Below are 16,894 nucleotides of genomic sequence, written 5' to 3'. Positions count from 1 at the left end.
TTATTTGTTTTCCTGTCCAACAAGCTAATTTTCTTAATTGAGTGAGAGCTTGAGCAGATGCTATACCCGGAGCAAAAATACTGGCTAAAATAACTTCAGGAGGATCCCAGAGCGTAACAATATCGGAGCACTCTGGGCCCAGTTGTGCGGTGGCTCTTTTACGGCGTATATGAGTTTTATTGGCTTTAAGAACCGTCATTATGTCGGGTGCAAACATTGTTAGCTGGCCTATATAGCAGGGTCCTCCCTCCGGGCTTCTAGGGATTCCCTGCCACGCCCTATCACCGCAAATCAAGAAATATCCATCAGGCAAATAGCCTGTATTGGACGTTACAATGGTTTTGTGTGTGATGTTTTTGCAATAAGCGGTCTCATTATAGGGCCTATTTGAGGAAACATTTACTGAGTTATGTGGAAGCCCAAAAGGGTCCTTCCAAGAGCCAAAGTGAAAACAATATTGTGCAGGCGCAGAACCAAGCAGGTGAAATTCTTGGATTTCAGAGACATTTTTTCTTATATTGAGCTGAAAGGTAAAATTGGCTGGGACGCCTATCAAACAGGTTCTAAAGGGGTCAGAAGCTTTAGCAAGAGCAAGGCATAAACTACTTTGGTTAACTTTTTCAGCCCAAGTGACCCACATGTTTTTTCGTTCCTCTATTTTGTTTAGAGTGTCCCAAGCTCCTGTATTGAGGCCGAAAACGGCGACAAATACGATCCCAATCTTCAGGTTTAACTTGCCACAAAAGCGGAATACCCACATCTTTACCGCACTTAATCTCTAGAGGCACTGTGGCTAGTGCGGTTTGAATCTGGGAGAGAATCTCCTGAACCCGATATTTCAAATATCGTTGTTCCAGATCTTCCCGATTCTCGACTAATAGATACGTTAAGGGTAGATTTATGGGAGGAGTTATACCTGCCTCCGCCAGCAGTGCTCTATAAGGATTGTAATTATGATGGGGATTCCAGGTACAGTTTACACAAGCACCATGTGCCTGTAATTGGCTTTGGGACACCCAAACCTTTTGGTAACAATTTCCACACTTAATTTTGATCCAAGCTCTATGATAATCTTATAAACACGCTAAACAATGACGAGTAGGAGACAAAATCCGATCAAATGTTCTCATAAGTTCCCAAAACAAATGGAGTTCTGCCTCTTCTTGAGTCGAATAGGAAAAGCGAATCCCAAAACGTCTTTCAAGCGGTTCCAGCAATGGGCGAAGGATCAGCTGCAGACGATGACGATGACGGAGTTCTGGGCTGTTCATTCGATTGAGCAGCTCGAGTCCAGCGAGCAGGGATCCACTTGGGTCCAAACACCAGGGGCCTGACAGTCGCGACGAATGTGGCCTAATTTTCCGCATCGAAAACACTTCATTCGGGTGGCTGGGGCTGCTGGACGAGTCTGCGCAACTGCCGCCTGAAGGGGTGCAAGGGCTGCCAAAACTTGGCTTTGAACTTTAGATTGGGCGTTAAGGCCTTCACCAATTTTGTTAAGGGCTTCCACTACAAAAATTTGACTGCTTAAGGGGAGAGTATTTGCTTTATCTAAGAGGTCTTGAATTACCCAGTTGCCAGGAGCAGTAGTGATAAGGGAGCGTGTGACTTGATTACCATTTTGTATAACACACTGCTTTAGGAGTGCGTCCTGCATGTGCTCCGCAACACCAGCTTTAGAAAGGGCTTGCATCAATTTGTCAATGAATGACCCAAGGGGTTCCTCTCGGCCTTGTTTAATATTCATATACATAGGAGGCCCCCCCGGCTCCCAAATTTTGTCTATTGCCCTTTTTGCCACCCGCATGACCTCTCTTAATTTTTCTACTCCTATACCAGCCTGGGCATCTGTTCGAGTATAATCACCGTTTCCTAGTAATTCATTCATTGTAATTCCAAAAAGGGGGTCTCCTTGGGCACGAGGTAATGCAATGCTACTGAAGCAGCCGCTTCCTCCCCCCATCTTGCATCAAATGTAAGTTTCTGATGAGGGGTATAAATTAAACGAGCAATACCCTTGATGTCTACAGGCAGGAGAATCATTGAATTAAATAAGTAATCAAGCATCTGCTTGGCCGGTTCACTAGTAACCCCAAATTGAGAGACTGTAGCTCGGAGTTGTGCTAATATTTTCCAATCCATTTGAGTGATATCTACCCTATGACCGCCGCCTGGTCGAGGGTGAAAAATAACAGGAAAGGCCATAGAAGTAGCAACATGGTCTTGTGCCGCGTCGGCAAGGACCCTATCTCCGTTTTCGACTCCGTGGCGTGCCAGAGCAGCCCAAACTTCCCGTCTCTGACTTGCCATAGCCTCCGCGAGGTCCGAAAGGGCCCCGGGGAACGGCTCCGTGGCATTAGGAGACAAAGGAAGGGAGTTTGGAGGAGACTCAGATGGTCCGTTTTCCATAATAGAGGCAGACGGGGGAGAGGGAAGAGGGGGGGGAGGAGGAGGGGGGGGGGTATCTCGACTGTCGAAACGGTCGGCGGATTAGGGGCAGAGGGAGAGGGAAGAGGGGGAGGAGGAGGGGGGGGGGGGTATCTCGACTGTCGAAACGGTCGGCGGATTAGGGGCAGAAGGATCATAGTGACGATTTTGATTTTGTGCCAAACGGGCACTTTCGGCCGCACGTTTCTCTGCCTGTACCATCAAGAGTTCGTTATGTATCAAGCGCCATAATTTGGATAATTTTTTAGCAATTTTATCATCGTCTATCGTAAGGTCCCATAATTTATCGCCGTAGCGGCGCCATTCCGATAATTGGTGAATAGAGTGGGGATCACTAAAAATACCGAGGGACCGAGCATGGGAAAGAAGGGCAGGGAGGTCCTTATCAAAATCTAAGCCTTTTACCCCCCGACGACGGAGGAAGGCAGTAAAAAGATCATACGCCGCTTGCCTGTCCATTTTTACCGGATCCGTTGCACCCTCCAGGCGTCGGCAGCGCGTAGCAGCAGAGCCTGCCGATGCAGCACTCTGGGCCAAAGCAGGAGACGAGCAGCCCACCGATGTAGCACTCCCGTTCTGCAGAAGCCGTCTTTAAATCGAGACCTGCACCCAACGCAACTCCTTCAGGCAAAGGGAAGGGTCCCTGTTCGGGCGCCAGTTGTTGGAGTCGCGGGAGACAAGCCTCATGCTCTCATGGTCAGCAAGCCTCGTTTATTTAGCAAGATACATCCACTTTTATAGCTTGCAGGGTTAGTTACATTGTCTGATAAGATACAGCAAAATCATTGGTCAGCCTGTGTCGACGCAGGGGTCTCCAGGTAACTGTGACCACTTCTTGTCTCAACATGTCTCGACATGTCCCAACTTGCCCAAGCAAGACCATTGTGCTATTCCAGCAAGATACCGTTGCTCTTATCTCAGCAAGATGCATATCCTGTTTCTTAAGCAAATCAGGGTAAACATTAACCACGAGATTGCTGTGCCCTGGGGGCCTACATTTCCACCAGCTGCACGGTATCATGCCCTTTGTTACTTAGCCATTCAGTTGTTAAGCTCTCTACACTTCTCACTTAACTGTTTAAACCTAGGCACTAGCTCTCCCAACTACAACATCTAATTGATGTGATCACATACTTTCTGTGCCCAAAATTAAGCAATACATAATTCAGCACATAACTCAGGAGCCTTAAGAACTGGTTTGAGACACTCTCCTCTACTGCTGTGGAGTACTTAAGTCCTAAAGGATACTTGCCACAATACCACAACCACATGGAAGTATTCCATCACCTCCTGATACATACAGACCTTGCGAGGACTGATAACACCCAGCTTGCAGAACCACTTGACTATCTTCGTACAACCCATGAAACTAAGCCGCTGCAAACTGCTGCTGCAATTAAACAATAAGTTGGGGTACCATGTGCCTGCCAGAGAGCTCTGAAATTGAACCCTAAAAGGACATAAGAAAGAAGAGGAAGGGGCCTGCTGGACACCTGCACAGACAACACACTGCCAGAAGCCTGTCCACAGAGCACCAGGACAGTCTAGAAACAGGAGACTTCCCCAGAAACAAGTCCTGGAACATTTTCAATTCATCCTCAAGTAACCTCCTGTGACACTACGCTCATTTTCAGCCGCACGCAGCGACCAGCCAGGTCAGACATATTCTGTCCTGTAGGGTGCTGGACACAGGCTGCACACTGGCCCATCCACAGCTGTCTCACACATTAAAAGCACTAGGATTCAAAGGGCATTTGTAAAGCTTTAATGAGACAAACTCCATTTCATGTTCAGACGGCATAATTTTTAGATAGCAGAAAATTCCATGAGCAACCCTTAGACCAACTGCTGCCACATCTAAGGCCTTCAGATCGACGACCAGGGCAAATCAACAGCAGAACACATAAAGATTTTGTCTGTTCTCAACAGGTTGAGACTTTAAATCATTCAGCATAAACAGAGCAGCCCTAAAGCCACCCAGTCTGGTAGCTCGATTCATCTCCTGCTACAAGCACCTCGCAAGACAGATTGAGATCCGGATCAGCTCCCTCACAACGCTGTCTCTGCATCCAGAATACCAAGCATTTATGAAGAAACCTGATGGCTACTGCAGCAAGGCCGGTGTCCAAACCGGGGGAAACCAGGGGAGCAGCAGCAGCAACTGAAATCCTCGCTGACAGTCTCAAGGGAAAGGCTGCAATGAGCCAGCTGGGGTCCCCTAGGGCACAACGCGGCAAGGTCTATTTGCAGAACAAAAGGAGGGCAATGAGCCCTGCCCCTGCTGCCGCAGACCTGACTCATTTCATGAAGGGAGAATGTCAGGCTCCAGATCTCTCAGCACCTTCAAGCTCCAGTGAACAGTCTCATTTCCAAACCACCCGCACGTTTAGATCAGAGGAAAGAAACAGGGAATTCCGTGGCTGCTTCCTAATCGGGTATTTCCACCTCCGCCCCTTCCCCTGCCAGTGAAGGCACAGTGTGAATTAAGGACCTCCGGGTAACCCCCGCCCCGGGTCTTTACTCCCCCCAGTACCGAGCCCCTGGCGCTGTGAGGCTTCCCGCGCGGGCAGCCAGCGGGCAGGAGCCGCCCCTCTGCGCCCGCCCAAGGCACGGACGGACGGGCGGGCCGCCGGGCCCGCTCGCCTCCCCGATAACCCCGGCGCGCTCGGACCTCAGCTGCTGCCGCCGCTGCCGGGACCCGGACCCGGACCCTGCCCGCCGCCATGCTGCTCCCGGGCGCTGCGCATGCGGCACCGAAACGGCGCGCGGAGGGACCGGAGCCGGCGCGCCAACACCGGGCTGCGGCCACGAGCACCCCGCGGACATGCCCGCACATCAACCCGCAACCGCGGCGGCCACCACGTGACACGGGCCACTTCCGGGGACAGCAGCGGGGACAAAGGGAGCACCACGGCTCATGCGCGGAGCCCGGGCTGCAGTACCGAACTCTGGACACAAGATGGCAGCAGCGAGACACCCGGGCGCCACACCGCCCCCCCAGCCCATCATGGTGTGGTCGTTATGTGATCGCTATGGGGTCTGTACGAGTCTCTACCGATTGCTGTGCATCTCTGCCACAGCTCCTTGATGCAAGACTACTTTCATCACGTTGACAACTGATTCATAACATATCTGAAAAAACAACTGCAAAATTACCACCGAGATGCTAAAAAACAACTCAGTTAATACCCACACAACCTTTTATCTCTAAAGACTGTTGATGAGCCCAGAACCTGTAACCTCCATCCCAAGAAAATGCACAAGCTTTGCCTCTAATCGTAGTACACACAGACTTGCACTACAGATGCTCCACCTGGCCCAACTACTGACCATGAGCAGAGCAACTGCAAGGCAAACACACACACACACACAAAGAACACTACAGACTCTGTGACACCGAAAAGAGAGAAAAATCTGAAGAGGTAGACTACCTCCCAGATGGAACACTACATCCACCCAGATCACCTGCACAGCCGCAAGAGCAACGCAACAGGGCTCCTCAGGAGCCTGAGAACAAAGTCCGACATGACCATGTGTTTCCAAAAACAACCACAAAACCTGACATGATGGACATGCAAAAAGCATGAAGACCCATGAGCACGACCCAAAATTCAAGACCCACGAGCATGAAAATGCACAGACAATGTCCTAACCAATGAAACGGGATGCCAAGATAACAGAGATACGAAAGCAGCCTGGAGACACTCAGACACTCTGGCTCAGACACTGACTCTTGATATACTATCACACCCACTCACAAGCAGACTCTCTGGCCCTGACTCATTAATTACAAGCTTATTCCCAGAGCTCTTCTGTCCATTCACACAGATCATGAGGAGTAGACAGCTACACTGATTATAGAAACCCACCACCTACATTCCAGAGTGCAAGAGCTCCAGCTAAAAGAAAACCAGAGACAAACAGAGAACTCTCAACTAGTTTATTAACATGGGATACTATAGAGATAGTGAAGGATACTTCTCATGGTTGCTTATCTTACTGTCATGGGTTCTTTTTGGCACCCAACGTGGAGCTCGAAGGGTTGAGATAACGACAGATCTGACCAGATTAATAGTAAAACAACCGTCGTGGTTTATACAAGGTCAGCCATAAATCACACAATTGCTCTCTCACTCCCCCCCTTCTTGCCCTCCCCCTACTCCTGGGGGGACAGAGAGGAGAATCGAAAAGAATGCAAATCCCACAAGTTGAGTTAAGAAGAGTTATTAACTAAGGTAGAACACAAGTCACTACCACCAATAATGATAATAATAAGGGAAATAACAAGGGAAGAGAATACAACACCTCACCACCAGTCGACTGATAACTCGCCTGCCCCCCAGCCAAACCGAGCTCCAACCCATACCTCATCCAACCCTGCAGTCTCTAGCCCTTCCAGGTAACTCACAGTTAGATCCTGGGCATGATGTGCTGTGGTACGGAATACCTCTTTGGCTAGCTTGGGTCAGGTGTCCTGTTCTCTGCTTCCTCCCGGCTTTCCCTCCTCCCTGGCAGAGCATGAGGATCAGAAAGTCCTTGGTCAGACTAAAACATTTGTGTTATCAGCTCTGTTCCCAGGCTGGAAGTCAAAACACACTGCTGCACCAGCTACGAAGAAAGAGAAAAAAAGACTGCTACTGCTGAACCCATGAGAACAGACTTACGAACCCCAAGGACCCTGTGAAGACCATATGCAAACCAGCTCCGAGAATCATCACAGCCGTGCGAGGCGGCAGGCTCAACCTTAGCGGGCGTCCCCGCGCAGGCAACGGTCACCTGGGTGGGATGAGCTTCTGCCTCCCTCACCTAGCATGAGGCTCGGGCTTCCATACTCACAAGCAGCCACGCTCATTGCGACACAGGGGGCCAGCCCACGTCGCAAGAAGTGGCCAACAATATCTGGGAAGGTCTGCAAGGCTCAGGACTTTTCCAGGCAGTTCTAAAGCACAACTTTCTGAGTAGGCACCAAAGCTGGACTTGTAATCAAACAGCCAAAGCATCACTCTCTGTGGGGAAGCCAAAGACAACAAACAGTACTTTTGCACCCTTGTGTGTTTCACCACGGACCATTACCTATTGTCCCCGGCACAACACCCCACACTTAAGCCCCACAAATGGCACTTTTGCATCCTGTCTTTTAACTCTGAGGCACTACCTTCACTAGAGCTGACCATTTACCTCCAGGCACCCTCTACTGTGTCCTCAGACATTCTGGCTCAAATACTACATTGGAATGCTACATCTCAAGCCCCTTCCTGCCATTCTGACATTGTCCCCCACGCCCTCACCTCCTACAGGAGGCCCTCTACTTAGCGTGCGTAGTGCCGTGCGTCTCGAGGCGGCCTCACTGCTCGGAACTCCCACAGCAGATGACAGCCATGTTGCTGCCCTTGCCAAGTTGCTCTTCTGAGATTGTTTCTGACAGAAACAAAAAAAGGGCAACACGTTGTGCTGGCCATCCTCTCCAGCATCCCAGCCATCTATGCCAGCCTTTTCTGTAACTCTACTTCGCCTTTACATTATGCTCACCTACTCCCAATCTATTGCAGAATACAATGCTGGGCTTCTCCTGCACTCTAGGACCTAGGAGTACAATAGAAAGAAATGACCATGGTGCTTGTAAAATGTAACCAACCCCCACAACCATTATTGTTACCTCTCCGACTCACCTCAAATACTCATCTGACTCCAAAAGTAGAACTCAAGACCTGCAATAACCAACACTACTACTGAACCTTTTGCCATGTTATTCTCAGCTCTTACTCACCACTCACACAGACAACCTTCTCACAGCCCTCTTCAGCTGGCAGCTTCACCTCTCTTGATTTAAGTGTGGCACCTAAAAAAGAAATGGAAACAGGCACTCATGGAGAGAAAAACAGAAGCTTTGGCCGACCCTGAAATAAGTTGCTACCGGGGTGTTCCAAGCATGGCTCACCTTGACTGAGTAATCTGAATGTTATTTTCCAGCTCGAGTGTGAGGATGAGTTTGAGCCAGGGAGTCTTAGCCAGGTAGTCAGAACCAGGAATTCTGTGTTAGAATCAACGTGAGATTTGTGTGGATGCATGAGCCAGTCAGTGTCAGACTAAGCCTAAGTGAGTGTGAGAAGTCAGCGCCAGACAACGTCTGTGCAGCTTAAACGTGAGTATGAGTCTGAGCCAGTCTGTGTGAGAAGGAGCCTGCACTGTCTGCCAGTCTTGAATATGAGTCTAAGCCAATGAAAGCCAGAAAATTAAAGCCGGGGAGCAGGCAATGAACCAGAACCAGACGAAACAAGACCCAGCTGTGGATCGTCAGGGTGCTCTTATCCCAGCTGGGGGTTTGCCCCACCCCTGACCCAGGTCACTGAGGGAAGGGCTGGGGGTGACACCCTCCCTCCCTAACACAGTCAAGCTGTAGCTGCCCTACCCATGTAAGCTCACGCTACAGAGTAACCCCCTGCCTTTCCCTCAGCCCCATGCTACATTTCAAACCCCTTCCTGCCACCCGGACCTTGTCCCCCACCCTCCAGCCCCAAGCAGCAGTCCCTCTACTTAGCTTCCATAGTGCCATGGGTTTCAAGCTGGCCTTGATGCTCAGAACACTCACATCAGAGTCCTGTGAACTTGCCACAGCTGCCAAGTTTCTCGTTATCACCTGCAGCAAACAAACGAGCAAACAGGAACACACTGTGCTGGCCACCATCATCACCACCACCCCACCCACCAGTGCTGGCCTGCTCTGTAACAGCCCTCTTCCTCCTTCAAAGCTCATCAACATTGTGCTTGCCTGTTCCAAACCCACAGTGGAGTCCGACATTGAGCCTCTCCTCCTCTCCAGGTCCTAGGAGTACAATAGAGACAAATGATCACCCTGCTTGCAAAAAGTGACCGACCCCACTATTCTTCTCCTTACCTGTCTGACTCACTTCAAGCACTCATCTGACTCCAAAGGTAGAGGGCAGCCCTGCAACACCGAGCACAAATACTGAACCCCTTTGCCATGCTCTTCTCAACAATTAAGCACACCCAACACACACAACCCCCGATCTTCTCACAGCCCTCCTGAGTCTGCAGCTTCACCTCCCTCGAGTTATCTGCAGCACCTAGAAAAGAAAAGGGAACATGCACACACTGACAGAGATACAGAAGCTGCACCTTTCCCTCAGGAAGTCCCATCTCTCTCTCCTGTCACTTTACTACTCATCCACTAGCCCTCAGAGCTTTTCCATCCCTTTATTCTAACGTGTACACCCCCTGGAATACACCACCAACAAAAAGTAATTACAGCTTTATGAAAATGACAAGACCCTAAAATAAATAGCTGCTTGGGTGGTCTAAGCTTTGCTCACCTTGGCTAAATCACCTGAATGTCTTTGTTTAGTTAGAATGTGAGAGCGAGTCTGAACCAGGAAGCCTGTGTTAGTCTCGATGTGAGACTCGTGTGGTTGGGTGAGCCAGTCAATGCCAAATTGAGCCTAAATCTGAACTAGAGTGTCTGTGCTGTTTAAGTATATGAGCCTGAGCCAGTCTGTGTGGAAGAAAACCTCTTTGAGACTAAGCCCTAGAATGAGACAGAAAACCCCCACCCAGTCTGAAACCAAGTATAGCTTTGAGCCTATCTTCATAAAAGTGAAGCTATGGAATCTGAGAATTTTGAATAGAAATCTAAGCCCCAAAAAGAAACCCAAGAAGTTAAAATCAGAGAGCAGCCAAGAAACCAAACCCAAAACAACAAAAACCAGGTGCACCTTGTCAGGCTGTTTTTATCCCAGCAGCTGGTTTGCCCCACCCTGAGCCAGGGCACTGGGGGGGGGTTGTGGGTGGGGCCTGGGGTATATAAGGCACAGCTTCAGAGTAAGGGTCTTCTTTAGGGTTTGTTGCTATTCAAGGTAAGGTCTTTGGGGTGTTTTGTGGTTTTAATGATGTGTGTATTGCTTTTGTTTTTTGAGTTCTTTGAAATGATTTTTTCTGAGCTAATTTTTTAAGCTATCTTTGGTTTTGCATCTTCTTGTATAAATGAATTTCTTTGTGCTGTGGTTTTACTTGAGGTGCTGTTGTTAGTGGTGGTGTTCAGGTAAGTGTTTTTTTTAATTGCTCTCAGCCACAGAACTTAAAGAAAAATTTGTTTACAGTTTATGTTCTTATTACTTGTCTTTTATTTTATTTCTCATAAAATACTTGTAGCAGTGGTTACTGAACAAACATTCCATTTATATGTTTAAGAGTTACTTCAAGAGTGCCTTTGGGTTTGTGCTCTTTCAAAAACTAAGTTGGACACTTGGGTCTAAAGAATACCAAAACATAATATTAATGTTCTTTTGGGATGTAGTGACTGTTAAATAACTGATGACTTTTGGCAGGGAAAGATAAAAGAATGCTTTTCAGCTTGTATATTTCTCATTTTAAAACTCTAAATTACAGAGTGCTTGTTCATTACAGTCTGTATATAATAAATATTTCAGGGAATTTCCTTGTCTTAATCTACAGAATGTTGTGTGGCAGTTCTTTTATTTTTTCCTTTTACTCCTGTTACTGCAAATGATAAAAAAAAATAGGGTGGGTGCAGTAAACACCCATGTGTCTAGCGTGGGAGATCTGAGCAACAATTTTAGTTTGAGACTTAAGACACTATAAAAACTAAGCCGAAAGATTAGTTTTCCACAGAACAGACGGGGGAAACAGCATCAGGATAGCAGAAAGAGATTTGAAATACACCATGGGGATGAGAAAAATTAAGTGGGACTTTTTTTAGCACCATCTTATAGTGGGCAGGGTAGTACAGCTTGACTGTTTTAATGAGTGCATTAGCTTGTGAGCTGTTTTGGTGCTTCCAACTCACTGCTAGAACTGAAAGTGTTAAGCTTGTTCTTGGAACTTAGTCCTTTATATACTGAGTGCTTGTGTTGGCTGGTTAAAAGCTGGTCAGGCATTCGTGTTCATTACTTACAAACATAAAGCAGAGAACAGCTTTCTTTTCAGTCACATCAGCAGGAGCCTTCTAAGGCTTTCATCCAGCTTCCAGTTCCAGCTATAAAAAGGTAAAGGGCTTCATTTTGAGTGTGATGCCCTCATGTTTAGAAAAACATGGCAAAAAGATTCAGTATTTGTGTTTGGTATTGCAGGTCTCGTCTTTTATGTTGGGAGGGTTGAGCGGAGTGATGGTACCAGGTGGGTAAAATTGTGGTGTCAGAAGGAAGTTCCAGCTTACTCTCCTGGCTGTCTTATGGCTTGCTGTGCGTTTTGAATTTGGAGGTGCGGAGCGAGGAGCGCAGCGAGGTCTGTGCCCCAGAGCTGACTTGGACTAGGTGGGCTATGCTTAGCAGAGTGAAGCAGCACCTGATGGAGTGCCTTGTAGTTTTTGTGAAATTAAAACCAGCTCTTAATGTTGTGTTCTGCAGGGGGTGCACGGGCTCAAAGAAGAGAACGGAAGACGTGCAAAGGCCAGCGGACGAGCAGCAGAGTGACGAGAGAGGGTGATGGGACTTGGTGAGGGCAGGGTGCATCTTGGAACCCTCTCTCAGCGTTTGTCTGTTTCCCTTTGTGTTTCAGGTGCCACAGGTAACTCGGGAGAGGTGAGGGTGCCAACGGAGGAGGGCTGTGAGGAGTTAAGGGGTTTGTGTGTGTGTGTGTGTGTGAGCTTAGAGTTGAGAAGAACGTGGTAAAGGGGTTCAGTATTTGTGTTTGGTATTGCAGGTGTTGCCCTCTAGGTTGGGAGTCGGATGAGTGCTTGAGGTGAGTCAGGGAGGTAAGCGGAAGGATTGTGGAGTGGGTCACTTTGGCAAGAACCATGGTCACTGGCTTCTGTTGCACTCCTAGGGCACGCAGGGGAGGAGAGGCCCGGCGTCAGAGTCTGGAATGGCTTTGGCACAGGTGAGCACGGTGTTGAGGAGCTTGGGAGGAGGCAGACGGTTGGTAAGGAAGAGGCCGGGCTGGATGGCTGGGATGCTGGAGATGATGGCCAGCACAACGTGTTCCCCTTTCTTTGTTTGTTTCTGGCAGATGATGAAGAGGAACTTGGTAACGGCAGCAACATGGCTGGCGGCTGCTGTGGGAGTTCTGAGCAGTGAGGCCGCCTCGAGACGCACGGCACTACGCACGCTAAGTAGAGGGCCTCCTGTAGGAGGCGAGGGCGTGGGATACAACGTCAGAATGGCAGGAAGGGGTTTGAGATGTAGCATTCCAATGTAGTATTTGAGCCAGAATGTCTGAGGACACAGTCGGAGGTGGCTGGGAGGTAAATGGTCAGCTATAGCGCAGGTGGTGCCTCAGATTTAAATGCCAGGATGAAAAGGTGCCATTTGTGGGGCTTAAGTCTGGGGTGTCGCGTCCGGGACAATAGGTAATGGTCCGTGGTGAAACACACAAGGGTGGGCAAGTGCTGTTTGTCGCCTTTGGCTCCTCGCAGAGAGTGGTGCTTTGGCTGTTTCAAGACGAGTCCAGCTTTGTTTCCTACCCAGGAAGTTGTGCTTTAGAACTGCCTGGAAAAGTCCTGAGCCTTGCAGACCTTCCCAGATATTGTTGGCCACTTCTTGCGACGTGGGCTGGCCCCCTGCGTCGCAATGAGCGTGCCCGTTTGTGAGTATGGAAGCCCGAGCCTCATGCCGTGTGAGGGAGGCAGCAGCTCATCCCACCCAGGTGAACGTTGCCTGCGCGGGGACGCCCGCTAAGGTTGAGCCTGCCGCCTCGCACGGCCGTGATGATTCTCGGAGCTGGTTTGCTGGTGGTCTTGGCAGGGTCCTTGGGGTTGGTAAGATAAGCAGCCATGAGAAGTATCCTTGACGATCTCTATAGTTTCCTATGTTAATAAAGTAGTTGGCAGTTCTGTTTGTCTCTGGTTTTCTCTGACCTGGAGTTCTCGAGCTCTGGAGCGTAGGTGGTGGGTTTTTATAATCACAGTGTAGCTGTCTACTCTTGATGATCTGTGTGACTGGACAGAAGAGCTCTGGGAATAAGCTTGTAATGAATGAGTGAGGGCAAGAGAGTCTGCTTGGGAGTGGGAGTGGTAGTATTATGTGGAGTTAGTGTGTGAGCCAGAGGGTGTGAGGGTCTGTGTTGAGAGTGTGTGAATGTCAGTCTGTGTATGCATGTCAACCTGAGCGTCGGTGTGAGTCTGGCCTGAGACTTAAAGGCAGACTAAGGTTTGCTTGGCATTGCGGTGAATAATGCCAGGTTGTTCTTGCAGACGGCGTGATGGATAGCCACGTGTGAGAGGCTGATGTAGGAGGGTTGAGCGGAGTGATGGTACCAGGTGGGTAAAATTGTGGTGTCAGAAGGAAGTTCCAGCTTACTCTCCTGGCTGTCTTCTGGCTTGCTGTGCGTTTTGAATTTGGAGGTGCGGAGCGAGGAGCGCAGCGAGGTCTGTGCCCCAGAGCTGACTTGGACTAGGTGAGCTATGCTTAGCAGAGTGAAGCAGCACCTGATGGAGTGCCTTGTAGTTTTTGTGAAATTAAAACCAGCTCTTAATGTTGTGTTCTGCAGGGGGTGCACGGGCTCAAAGAAGAGAACGGAAGACGTGCAAAGGCCAGCGGACGAGCAGCAGAGTGACGGGAGAGGGAGATGGGACTTGGTGAGGGCAGGGTGCATCTTGGAACCCTCTCTCAGCGTTTGTCTGTTTCCCTTTGTGTTTCAGGTGCCACAGGTAACTCGGGAGAGGTGAGGGTGCCAACGGAGGAGGGCTGTGAGGAGTTAAGGGGTTTGTGTGTGTGTGTGTGTGTGAGCTTAGAGTTGAGAAGAACGTGGTAAAGGGGTTCAGTATTTGTGTTTGGTATTGCAGGTGTTGCCCTCTAGGTTGGGAGTCGGATGAGTGCTTGAGGTGAGTCAGGGAGGTAAGCGGAAGGATTGTGGAGTGGGTCACTTTGGCAAGAACCATGGTCACTGGCTTCTGTTGCACTCCTAGGGCACGCAGGGGAGGAGAGGCCCGGCGTCAGAGTCTGGAATGGCTTTGGCACAGGTGAGCACGGTGTTGAGGAGCTTGGGAGGAGGCAGACGGTTGGTAAGGAAGAGGCCGGGCTGGATGGCTGGGATGCTGGAGATGATGGCCAGCACAACGTGTTCCCCTTTCTTTGTTTGTTTCTGGCAGATGATGAAGAGGAACTTGGTAACGGCAGCAACATGGCTGGCGGCTGCTGTTGGAGTTCTGAGCAGTGAGGCCGCCTCGAGACGCACGGCACTACGCACGCTAAGTAGAGGGCCTCCTGTAGGAGGCGAGGGCGTGGGATACAACGTCAGAATGGCAGGAAGGGGTTTGAGATGTAGCATTCCAATGTAGTATTTGAGCCAGAATGTCTGAGGACGCAGTCGGAGGTGGCTGGGAGGTAAATGGTCAGCTATAGCGCAGGTGGTGCCTCAGATTTAAATGCCAGGATGAAAAGGTGCCATTTGTGGGGCTTAAATCTGGGGTGTCGCGTCCGGGACAATAGGTAATGGTCCGTGGTGAAACACACAAGGGTGGGCAAGTGCTGTTTGTCGCCTTTGGCTCCTCGCAGAGAGTGGTGCTTTGGCTGTTTCAAGACGAGTCCAGCTTTGTTTCCTACCCAGGAAGTTGTGCTTTAGAACTGCCTGGAAAAGTCCTGAGCCTTGCAGACCTTCCCAGATATTGTTGGCCACTTCTTGCGACGTGGGCTGGCCCCCTGCGTCGCAATGAGCGTGCCCGTTTGTGAGTATGGAAGCCCGAGCCTCATGCCGTGTGAGGGAGGCAGCAGCTCATCCCACCCAGGTGAACGTTGCCTGCGCGGGGACGCCCGCTAAGGTTGAGCCTGCCGCCTCGCACGGCCGTGATGATTCTCGGAGCTGGTTTGCTGGTGGTCTTGGCAGGGTCCTTGGGGTTGGTAAGATAAGCAGCCATGAGAAGTATCCTTGACGATCTCTATAGTTTCCTATGTTAATAAAGTAGTTGGCAGTTCTGTTTGTCTCTGGTTTTCTCTGACCTGGAGTTCTCGAGCTCTGGAGCGTAGGTGGTGGGTTTTTATAATCACAGTGTAGCTGTCTACTCTTGATGATCTGTGTGACTGGACAGAAGAGCTCTGGGAATAAGCTTGTAATGAATGAGTGAGGGCAAGAGAGTCTGCTTGGGAGTGGGAGTGGTAGTATTATGTGGAGTTAGTGTGTGAGCCAGAGGGTGTGAGGGTCTGTGTTGAGAGTGTGTGAATGTCAGTCTGTGTATGCATGTCAACCTGAGCGTCGGTGTGAGTCTGGCCTGAGACTTAAAGGCAGACTAAGGTTTGCTTGGCATTGCGGTGAATAATGCCAGGTTGTTCTTGCAGACGGCGTGATGGATAGCCACGTGTGAGAGGCTGATGTAGGAGGGTTGAGCGGAGTGATGGTACCAGGTGGGTAAAATTGTGGTGTCAGAAGGAAGTTCCAGCTTACTCTCCTGGCTGTCTTCTGGCTTGCTGTGCGTTTTGAATTTGGAGGTGCGGAGCGAGGAGCGCAGCGAGGTCTGTGCCCCAGAGCTGACTTGGACTAGGTGAGCTATGCTTAGCAGAGTGAAGCAGCACCTGATGGAGTGCCTTGTAGTTTTTGTGAAATTAAAACCAGCTCTTAATGTTGTGTTCTGCAGGGGGTGCACGGGCTCAAAGAAGAGAACGGAAGACGTGCAAAGGCCAGCGGACGAGCAGCAGAGTGACGGGAGAGGGAGATGGGACTTGGTGAGGGCAGGGTGCATCTTGGAACCCTCTCTCAGCGTTTGTCTGTTTCCCTTTGTGTTTCAGGTGCCACAGGTAACTCGGGAGAGGTGAGGGTGCCAACGGAGGAGGGCTGTGAGGAGTTAAGGGGTTTGTGTGTGTGTGTGTGTGCTTAGAGTTGAGAACAACCAGGAATTTGAAGCTTCTCTTGTGTTGTACTTTGTAAGCGATACATTGTCTCATACAGGGAACCAAAGATCTGCAAAGTCCACTGTGCGAGCAGTAAAATGACAATAGAAGGAGATGGCACTTGGTAAGTTAAAGGTGCATCTTTGAGCCCTCTCTCAGCATGCCTGCTTTTGTTTCTTTTTCACGTGCTGCCGCCAGCTTGGGAGATGTGAAGGCACAAAGCGTGGATAGTTGTAAAGAGTTAAGGGGTTTTTGTGTGTGTGTGTGATGTCTGGGCAATGAGGAGAACATGGCAAAGGGATTGACTATTTGCATTTGGTATTGCAGGGCCTGTCCTATAGCTTGGGAGTCAGATGAGTGCTTGAGGTGAGTCAGGGAGGTAAGCAGGAGGATAGTGGGGTTAGTCCGTTTTTGCAAACACTCTGGTCATTTTTCTCTATTGCACTGCTAGGTTGCAGAATCCATGAGAGTCCTAGTCCTAGTCCGTTTGGGACAGGCAAAGCGAGCACGATGTTGAGGATACTTGGAGGAGGCAGAAGGTTATGATAGGTCAGGTCGCTCTGGTCGGCTGGTGTGGTGGTGATGACGGCCAGGATAGTGTGTTCCCCTTTCTTTGTTTGCTTCTGGCAGATGATGAAGAGGATCTTGGTAAC

At 49.7% G+C, this 16,894-nt stretch overlaps 2 long non-coding RNA genes across 7 annotated transcripts; one reads left to right on the top strand and one right to left on the bottom strand.

Moving 5' to 3' along the window:
• Positions 1 to 6,373: 6,373 nt before the first annotated feature.
• LOC136006490 (uncharacterized) lies at positions 6,374 to 7,034 on the bottom strand. Its single transcript, XR_010609165.1, has 2 exons — positions 6,857 to 7,034; positions 6,374 to 6,507 (listed from the first exon to the last, which is right to left on the bottom strand). It is a non-coding gene; the product is annotated as an uncharacterized LOC136006490 (long non-coding RNA).
• A 4,516-nt stretch (positions 7,035 to 11,550) lies between these two features.
• On the top strand, positions 11,551 to 16,177 carry LOC136006489 (uncharacterized). 6 transcript variants are annotated; one of them, XR_010609160.1, is made up of 13 exons: positions 11,551 to 11,598; positions 11,683 to 11,735; positions 11,829 to 11,916; positions 12,124 to 12,162; positions 12,247 to 12,300; positions 12,430 to 13,678; positions 13,763 to 13,815; positions 13,909 to 13,996; positions 14,204 to 14,242; positions 14,327 to 14,380; positions 14,510 to 15,758; positions 15,843 to 15,895; positions 15,989 to 16,177. It is a non-coding gene; the product is annotated as an uncharacterized LOC136006489 (long non-coding RNA). The 6 variants fall into 6 exon arrangements; XR_010609164.1 differs by having other exon boundaries at positions 11,557 to 11,735; positions 14,510 to 14,744; positions 15,693 to 15,758; XR_010609163.1 differs by lacking the exon at positions 11,683 to 11,735.
• The last annotated feature ends 717 nt before the right edge of the window (positions 16,178 to 16,894 follow it).

The sequence above is a fragment of the Lathamus discolor genome, unplaced genomic scaffold (genome assembly GCF_037157495.1).
Source record: "Lathamus discolor isolate bLatDis1 unplaced genomic scaffold, bLatDis1.hap1 Scaffold_238, whole genome shotgun sequence".
NCBI classification, from domain to species: Eukaryota; Metazoa; Chordata; class Aves; order Psittaciformes; family Psittacidae; genus Lathamus; species Lathamus discolor.
This window is presented reverse-complemented; position numbering and strand designations above follow the sequence as displayed.